The following is a 9099-nucleotide window of genomic DNA, read 5'->3' on the forward strand; positions in this document are numbered from 1 at the left end:
TGTTATCCAGCTAGCTACCTCACTTTCCTGAGCCTCTTTGCTACCACCCTCCCCCACATATACCCCATATTGTGCTTGCTCAGTGAGCAACACACTCTTTTCCAAATTGTCAACGCTTCTCAGTGTTGAAATTCGCCCAGTTAGATACTCGATGTGCGATTCCAAACGGACAATTTGTTCACATTTTGAAAGATATGCACCCTCAAACGGCTGTTCCAGGACTGCATACATTAGACTAGATGTGCACTGGACTGCACTGTCAATAATGGAACACATACTAAATGGGGATTACGCAAGAAAAGAGAAAAAAATACAATACAGTGCAGTGATAAGAATCTAACTTACTGTAGTCCACTCCTAAAATCCCTGAATCTGAAGTCACGTAATCTAAAGTCACACACTTAAAAATCAAACATGTGAATGCTCACAAACTCGTGTTATTTGCCTGCTTGTATAAATGCAGATCTCAAACCAGTCTGCTTTTTTTTCTCCTCTGGATTCAAAGGTGCTGCAGGATACATGGAGGATTTTGAATAGATAGGTCATATGTATTCAAATGAACCAAAGCAGCAGGGAAACCAAACCCAGATGAATGAAGTGCTTCTCCACCAGTGATGGCCAGTTTGCCGTGTTCGCCAGCTAACACATACGGGCTGCCATCTTAACTCCCAAGTTCGGCGATGCACAGGTAAGCCCTTACCTGTGCCTGTGCGCGAGCCGGTCTGAAACAAATGCGGTCACTGGGAGCAGGTAGTTCTGAGAACATCCGCCAGGGGCATTCATCGGGCTGTTCTCGGAACTGCCTACTCCCGGTGACCGCATTTGTTTCAGACCGTCTCCCGACAAAGGCACAGGTAAGGACTTACCTGTGCATCGCCGGACTTGTAAGTTAAGATGGCAGCCCGCATGTGTTCGTTGGCGAACACGGCAAACTGGCCATCACTGTTCTCAACCACTCTAAACTGATTAAAAAGAAAAAGTAACCACAAGAAGACAGTTCATTATGTTATCAGTCAGTTGTAGGTGCTGTTTACACCATATAGATAACCGTGTGCTAGTGGTGAACCTGTACCGTTAAGAAAATTCCCTACATCATGACACGTTTCTTCACTCATCATGACCTTAGCTAAGGTTTGTAGTGACTGACTGCAGAGCTGAGAAAAGCGCTGCCCTGTGGCAGTGTGTCTGGCACTAGAATGGCCGTGAGGCGGCTGCATGAACCGCCGCACAGCCATTCTAGTGCTGGACACTGCATTGCACTACCATAAATCATGCTACCGCATCTGTAATAACCTGCTCTATAAAAATATGACATGATTTACCCTGTCAGGTTAAAACCGTAACAAAAATAAATAAATAACCGTAACCCAAAAATGTATTTTTGTCATCATACATTACAAAAAGTGTAATACCAAACGATCAAAAAGTAGTATGTACTCCAAAATAGTACCAATCAAACCTTGACCTCATGTCGCAAAAACTGAGCCCCTACATAAGATAAAATAAAATATTATGGCTTTCAGAAAAAGAAGACACAAAAACATGATTTATTTCAAAAATGCTTTATTACATAAAACTGAATCAAGAGAAAAATAAGAGTCAATATATTTGCTATTGTCGTGTCCATAACATCCTGCTCTATAAAAATAGCATATGATCTAACCTGTCAGGTGAACACCATAAAAAGCAACATAAAAACTGTGCCAGAACAGCCTATTTTTGGTTACCTTGCCTCACAAAAAGAGTAATGTAGTCATATATACCACAAAATAATAACAATAAAAGTGTAATATTATCCTATAATTTCCAAAATGGGGTCACTTTTTTGGAGTTTCTACTCTAGGGGTGCATCAGGGGGTCTTTAAATGTCATATGGCAACTTAAAATTATCCCAGTGAAATCTGCCCTCCAAAATCCATATGGCACTTATTTCCTTCTGCGCCCTGCCGTGTGCCCGAACAGTAGTTTACGACCATATGTGGGGTGTTTCTGTAAGGCCTCATGCACACGGCCGTTGTTTTGGTCCGCATCCGAGCCGCAGTTTTGGTGGCTCGGATGTGGACCCATTCACTTCAATGGGGCCGCACAAAATGCGGACAGCACTCTTGTGCGGACAGCAATTTGCGGACTGCAAAACACGTCACGTTCGTGTGCGAGAGGCCTTAAAAGCAGATAAACAAAAATTTTGAAAATTGAATTTTTTTTTCAAATTTTCAGCTGCGCATGTGCTGTGCGCCCTCCGTTCATTTCCCCGCTCCGTTCTCATTGTAGGTGCGCGTCCCAGAGTTGGGACCCGCACCTATCAGACAATGCTAGCGATATGCCCTCATTGTCTGAGATGGCAAAACCCCTTTAAGGTGAAAAATGGCAAAGTCCTTAAGGTGTTAAGGGCCATTCAGCTCTGGATAGTAATAACTGCAATTAGATTACATATCCTCTAGTATTTCATTTGATTTCTATAAACATATTTAGCAGACAGGATTCAGATCCTACATTAATCACATTATCATTCTGTGAGATGAAACCCTGAGAACACCAGTCAGAATTCATTATGTATGTATTGCTCTGCAGAATGTTGCTCTCAAAACTAATAAGAGAAAATCCAAAGACTCATAAAGAAAATACATCCTGAGATGTACTGTGTGAAATGTGTGTGGTTCAGAGATAGAAGGTAAACTCTGCCTCAGGTTTTACATCATCTCCCTGTTAGGAACCCTTGTGAAGCAATTTTCGCATTAAGTGGCCCCTTAAGCTTGAAGCAGTTGTAGTGTCTTTGCACTGTTAATATGTACATGTTCATCAAGCACTGCTACTACAGTTATCTGGTAAAAGTGTGCATTTTTTAGCAATTTGTTAAAGAGGCAGGCTTTAATTATTCATGTGGTGCTAGTTTAAGACTCTAATGGCCTTCGGTGCTACACCCTTTACATCGTGCTATGATTTGTCTGCAGCATTTAGTAAATTAGCACTCAGCAGCTAAAACCCTAAATTAATTAATAGTAAGCAATTAATTGAAATATATATTTGTGTAGGCAGCATATATCGATATCACAGTGATATTTTGTTTTTTGTTAAGAATTTGTCAAACCCTGCTGTGAATAAGGGAATAAAGTTTCCCCTGTGGGGATTCTGCAGTAGAATTTCTGCTGCAGATTTTGCTTCAGATTTACCACAGATTGTGAGGACATACATGTAAAGGGGGCTTCCATGATGTATTTATGGTCTATCCTAGATATGAATATTTCAACAGTGAGCGTCCTACTTTTGTCATGATGAGTTGAATGAAGAGGTCATGGTGGTCATGCTGAATCATTAATGGAAGCACAGGTTGGATATTGGTTATACAGGTCCTTCTAAAAAAATTAGCATATTGTGATAAAGTTCATTATTTTCTGTAATGTACTGATAAACATTAGACTTTCATATATTTTAGATTTATTACACACCAACTGAAGTAGTTCAAGCCTTTTATTGTTTTAATATTGATGATTTGGGCATACAGCTCATGAAAACCCAAAATTCCTATCTAAAAAAATTAGCATATCATAAAAAGGTTCTCTAAACAAGCTATTAACCTAATCATCTGAATCAACTAATTAACTCTAAACACCTGCAAAAGATTCCTGAGGCTTTTAAAAACTCCCAGCCTGGATCATTACTCAAAACCGCAATCATGGGTAAGACTGCCGACCTGACTGCTGTCCAGAAGGCCATCATTGACACCCTCAAGCAAGAGGGTAAGACACAGAAAGACATTTCTGAACGAATAGGCTGTTCCCAGAGTGCTGTATCAAGGTACCTCAGTGGGAAGTCTGTGGGAAGGAAAAAGTGTGGCAGAAAACGATGCACAACGAGAAGAGGTGACCGGACCCTGAGGAAGATTGTGGAGAAGGACCGATTCCAGACCTTGGGGGAACTGCGGAAGCAGTGGACTGAGTCTGGAGTAGAAACATCCAGAGCCACCGTGTACAGGCGTGTGCAGGAAATGGGCTACAGGTGCCGCATTCCCCAGGTCAAGCCACTTTTGAACCAGAAACAGCGGCAGAAGCACCTGACCTGGGCTACAGAGAAGCAGCACTGGACTGTTGCTCAGTGGTCCAAAGTACTTTTTTCGGATGAAAGCAAATTTTGCATGTCATTCGGAAATCAAGGTGCCAGAGTCTGGAGGAAGACTGGGGAGAGGGAAATGCCAAAATGCCTGAAGTCCAGTGTCAAGTACCCACAGTCAGTGATGGTCTGGGGGGCCATGTCAGCTGCTGGTGTTGGTCCACTGTGTTTTATCAAGGGCAGGGTTAATGCAGCTAGCTATCAGGAGATTTTGGAGCACTTCATGGTTCCATCTGCTGAAAAGCTTTATGGAGATGAAGATTTCATTTTTCAGCACGACCTGGCACCTGCTCACAGTGCCAAAACCACTGGTAAATGGTTTACTGACCATGGTATTACTGTGCTCAATTGGCCTGCCAACTCTCCTGACCTGAACCCCATAGAGAATCTGTGGGATATTGGGAAGAGAAAGTTGAGAGACGCAAGACCCAACACTCTGGATGAGCTTAAGGCCGATATCGAAGCATCCTGGGCCTCCATAACACCTCAGCAGTGCCATAGGCTGATTGCCTCCATGCCACGCGGCATTGAAGCAGTCATTTCTGCAAAAGGATTCCCAACCAAGTATTGAGTGCAGAACTGAACATCATTATTTGAAGGTTGACTTTTTTTGTATTAAAAACACTTTTCTTTTATTGGTCGGATGAAATATGCTAATTTTTTTTAGATAGGAAATTTGGGTTTTCCTGAGCTGTATGCCAAAATCATCAATATTAAAACAATAAAAGGCTTGAACTACTTCAGTTGGTGTGTAATGAATCTAAAATATATGAAAGTCTAATGTTTATCAGTACATTACAGAAAATAATGAACTTTATCACAATATGCTAATTTTTTTAGAAAGACCTGTAAGTAGTGTTGAGTGAATTAAAGTATCCGAAGTGGACTTAGATCCAATTTTCAGGAAAAAAATTATTTAACGTGAAGCCAAATTTCCTCGTGCTTTGTGGTAACAAATCAATATTCCCTGAAGTGTCTTGTGCGCGGTGACATAAGACGCCACCACGCCGACCGGTGTGATTATGTCATTAGGTTACTGCGTGATGCATGTAAGGGGTCCAGTGACGATACAAGGAAATATGCTTTGTGGTGAAGTAGTTCATCATGAAGCAAATTTCTTTGTGAAATTCAGCAAAGCAGCCAAATCAAATTTTCCATAACGTCGCTTATCTCTAGATATGAGAGTACACTGTTTTGTGGTAAACTGGCTATGAGGCATTGCTGTTGTTATTGACTGTTGGTGTTTGAGACTATGGTTAGCATACTTTATATACTGTATAGAGGCACAGTCATAAATAGGAAACATTTAACATTTTTCTAGCATCTCAATTTCTTCAAAATATCCTTATTCTTCTGTTTTTAGGTGCTTAGTTCTTGGAGATTATTTCTTGTGGAAGCAACAATAATTGGTCAACAAACATAAATTCCGGAAACTTGGGTAAACTTATGAATTCCCTTAAAGGGCATCTGTCAGCAGATTTGTACCAATGAAACTGGCTGACCTGTTACATGTGTCTTAACCACCTCAGCTCCCCTAGCTTAAACACCCTTAATGACCAGACCACTTTTTACAATTCTGCACTACACTATTTTCACGGTTTATTGCTTGGTCATACAATTTACCACCCAAATTAATTTTACCTCCTTTTCTTCTCACTAATAGAGCTTACATTTGGTGGTATTTCATTGCTGTTGACATTTTTACTTTTTTTGTTATTAATCGAAATTGACCAAAATTTTTGCAAAATAAAAATATCATTTTTCACTTTCAGTTGTAAAATTTTTCTATTAAAACTACATTTCTATATAAATTTTTCTCTAAATTTATTGTTCTACATGTCTTTGATAAAAATAATGCAATAAGTGTATATTTATTGGTTTGGGTAAAAGTTATAGCGTTTACAAACTATAGTGCAAAATTGTGAATTTCCGCATTTTGAGGCAGCTCTGACTTTCTGAGCACCTGTCATGTTTCCTGAGGTTCTACAATGCCCAGACAGTAGAAACACCCCACAAATGACCCCATTTCGGAAAGTAGACACCCTAAGATATTCACTGATGGGCATAGTGAGTTCATGGAAGTTTTTATTTTTTGTCACAAGTTAGCGGAAAATTATATATATATATATATATATATGTATATATATATATTTTTTTTACAAAGTCTCATATTCCACTAACTTGTGACAAAAACTACAATTTTACATGAACTAACCATACCCCTCACAGAATACCTTGGGGTGTCTTCTTTCCAAAATGGGGTCACATGTGGGGTATTTATACTGCCCTGGCATTTTAGGGGCCCTAAAGCGTTAGAAGTAGTTTGGAATCCAAATCTTGGCTGCAAAAAAGTGTCACACATGTGGTATTGCCGTACTCAGAAGAAGTAGGGCAACGTGTTTTGGGGTGTATTTTTACATATACCCATGCTGGGTGATAGAAATATCTCTCTAAAAGACAACTTTTCCCATTTTTTTATACAAAGTTGTCATTTGACAAAAATATTTCTCTCACCCAGCATGGGTATATGTAAAAATACACCCCAAAACACATTGCCCTACTTCTCCCGAGTACGGCGATACCACATGTGTGATACTTTTTTGCAGCCAAGATGCGCAAAGGGGCCCAAATTCCAACGAGTAACCTTTTAGGAGGGCATTTTTAGGCATTTGGATTCCAGACTTCTTCTCACGCTTTAGGGCCCCTAAAATGCCAGGGCAGTATAAATACCCCACAAGTGACCCCATTTTGGAAAGAAGACACCCCAATGTATTCCGTGAGTGGCATGGCAAGTTTTTTTGTTTTTTTTGGCACAAGTTAGCGGAAAATGATTTTGTAAGAGAAGAAAAAATAAAATAAAATAATCATTTTCCTCTAACTTGTGCCCAAATTTATTTTTTTCTAGGAACTCGCGGTGCCCCTCACGGAATAGCTTGGGGTGTATTCTTTCCAAAATGGGGTCACTTGTGGGGTATTTATAATGCCCTGGCATTTTAGGGGTCCTAAAGCGTAAGAAGAAGTCTGGAATATAAATGTCTAAAATTTTTTACACATTTGGATTCCGTGAGGGGTATGGTGAGTTCATGTGAGATTTTATTTTTTGGCACAAGATAGTGGAATATGAGACTTTGTAAGAAGAAAAAACAAAACAAAAAAAAAAACTATTTCCGCTAACTTGTGCCAAAAAAAAATAATTCTTCTATGAACTCGCCTTGCCCCTCAAAAGTAATCTTTTTATAGTGCCGCAGCGATTTTACGGTGTTTTTGCAGTGATCAGAAAAAAAAACATTCTGTCACTGTGGTGGGGCGGACTGAACGCAAGTTTGCGCACAAGATCAGGCCTGATCGGGCGAACACTGCGTTTTTTGTAGAGCCTATAAAACATGTCCTATTCTTGTCCGCAATTGCGGACAAGAAAAGGCATTTTCTATATAGTTCTGGCAATGTGTGGATCCGAAAAATGCGGAAAGCACATTAACGGTGTCCGTGTTTTGCAGATCCACGGTGTGCGGGTTTTGCGGATCCGTGGATCCGCAAAACACATACAGATGTCTGAATGGAGCCTTACAGGGGGGTGATCATTGACAGGGGGGTGATCAGCAAGTCTATATGGGGTGATCACCCCCCTGTCATTGATCACCCCCCTGTAAGGCTCCATTCAGACGTCCGTATGTATTTTGCGGATCCGTGGATCACCAAAACACATACGGACGTCTGAATGGAGCCTTACAGGGGGGTGATCAGGGAGTCTATATTGGGTGATCACCCCCTGTCATTGATCACCCCCCTGTAAGGCTCCATTCAGATCATGCTTATCCGGCCGCCTCCGGATAAGCATAATATGCCCATCTGTGTCTTCATGCATATTACTGCTGGTTTGTGGGAACACAACATCAGAATGCAAGCAAGTATGAAGATAAAAATGGCACAATCAGACTCAGCATCACTTACACTATACACTGCTGGTGCTAGTCTGGGGGGAGTTTTGTAGCTGACAGATTCTCTTTAACCACTTCATTACCGGAGTGTTTACCCCCCTTCCTTACCAGGTCAGTTTTTCAGTTGTATCAATGCGCATATCTAACTGCAAATAACTGATTCATTTCTGAGCCAGTCTATATGTATTTGACATTATTTTTCTCAAGACACCTTAGACCTTTATTTTGTGCCAATAGATAATGGATATATATAAAAAATAAATAAAAATAAGAATTAACCCCTTTCTGCCACAGTCAAGAAAGGAAAAGGTTAATTCACAGCGTGCAGGCTGACGTTTCATATTAAAGCCAGCAGATGGTGCGCTTACATAAGAAAAAACGCTCCCTGTCGGCTTTAAACTTTTTCAATGTAATACACACTTGTAGCAGAGTGCTACAAGCATGTATTACAGCCAGACCGCTCCAGATGGATTCCGTACTTCTCCGTGTGACCGCAACTGTCTAATGACGGCGTGGTCACAACGATCTGCTGCGACAGGGGCTGCTGGCAGATCACGATGTAAACCCAACGCTTTTATATGTCGGGTAACAGATAAGAGCCTACTGCCCCGATGTAGAAAGTTGTGCGGCGGTAGGGAAGTGGTTAAGATGCACAACCAGTTTAAACGCCTCCGGACCACCTAACGCAGGATCGCGTTCCAGAGGCGGCAGCTCTGCGCACAGTCACGCATATACGCGTCATCTCGCGAGACGCAAGATTTACTGTGAAAGCGCGCACACAGGCGCGCGCGTTCACAGGATCAGAAGGTAAGCGAGTGGATCTCCAGCCTGCCAGCGGCGATCGTTCGCTGGCAGGCTGGAGATACGATTTTTTTAACCCCTGTTTTGATAACAGCGTCTAATATACCTGCTACCTGGTACTCTGGTGGTCCCTTTTGCTTGGATCGACCACCAGAGGACCCAGGCAGCTCAGTAATAAGTAGCACCAAACACCACTACCCTACACCCCCCCTGTCACTTATTAACCCCTTATTAACCCCTGATCACCCCTGAT

The sequence above is a fragment of the Bufo gargarizans genome, chromosome 3 (assembly GCF_014858855.1).
Source record: "Bufo gargarizans isolate SCDJY-AF-19 chromosome 3, ASM1485885v1, whole genome shotgun sequence".
Taxonomy (NCBI): domain Eukaryota; kingdom Metazoa; phylum Chordata; class Amphibia; order Anura; family Bufonidae; genus Bufo; species Bufo gargarizans.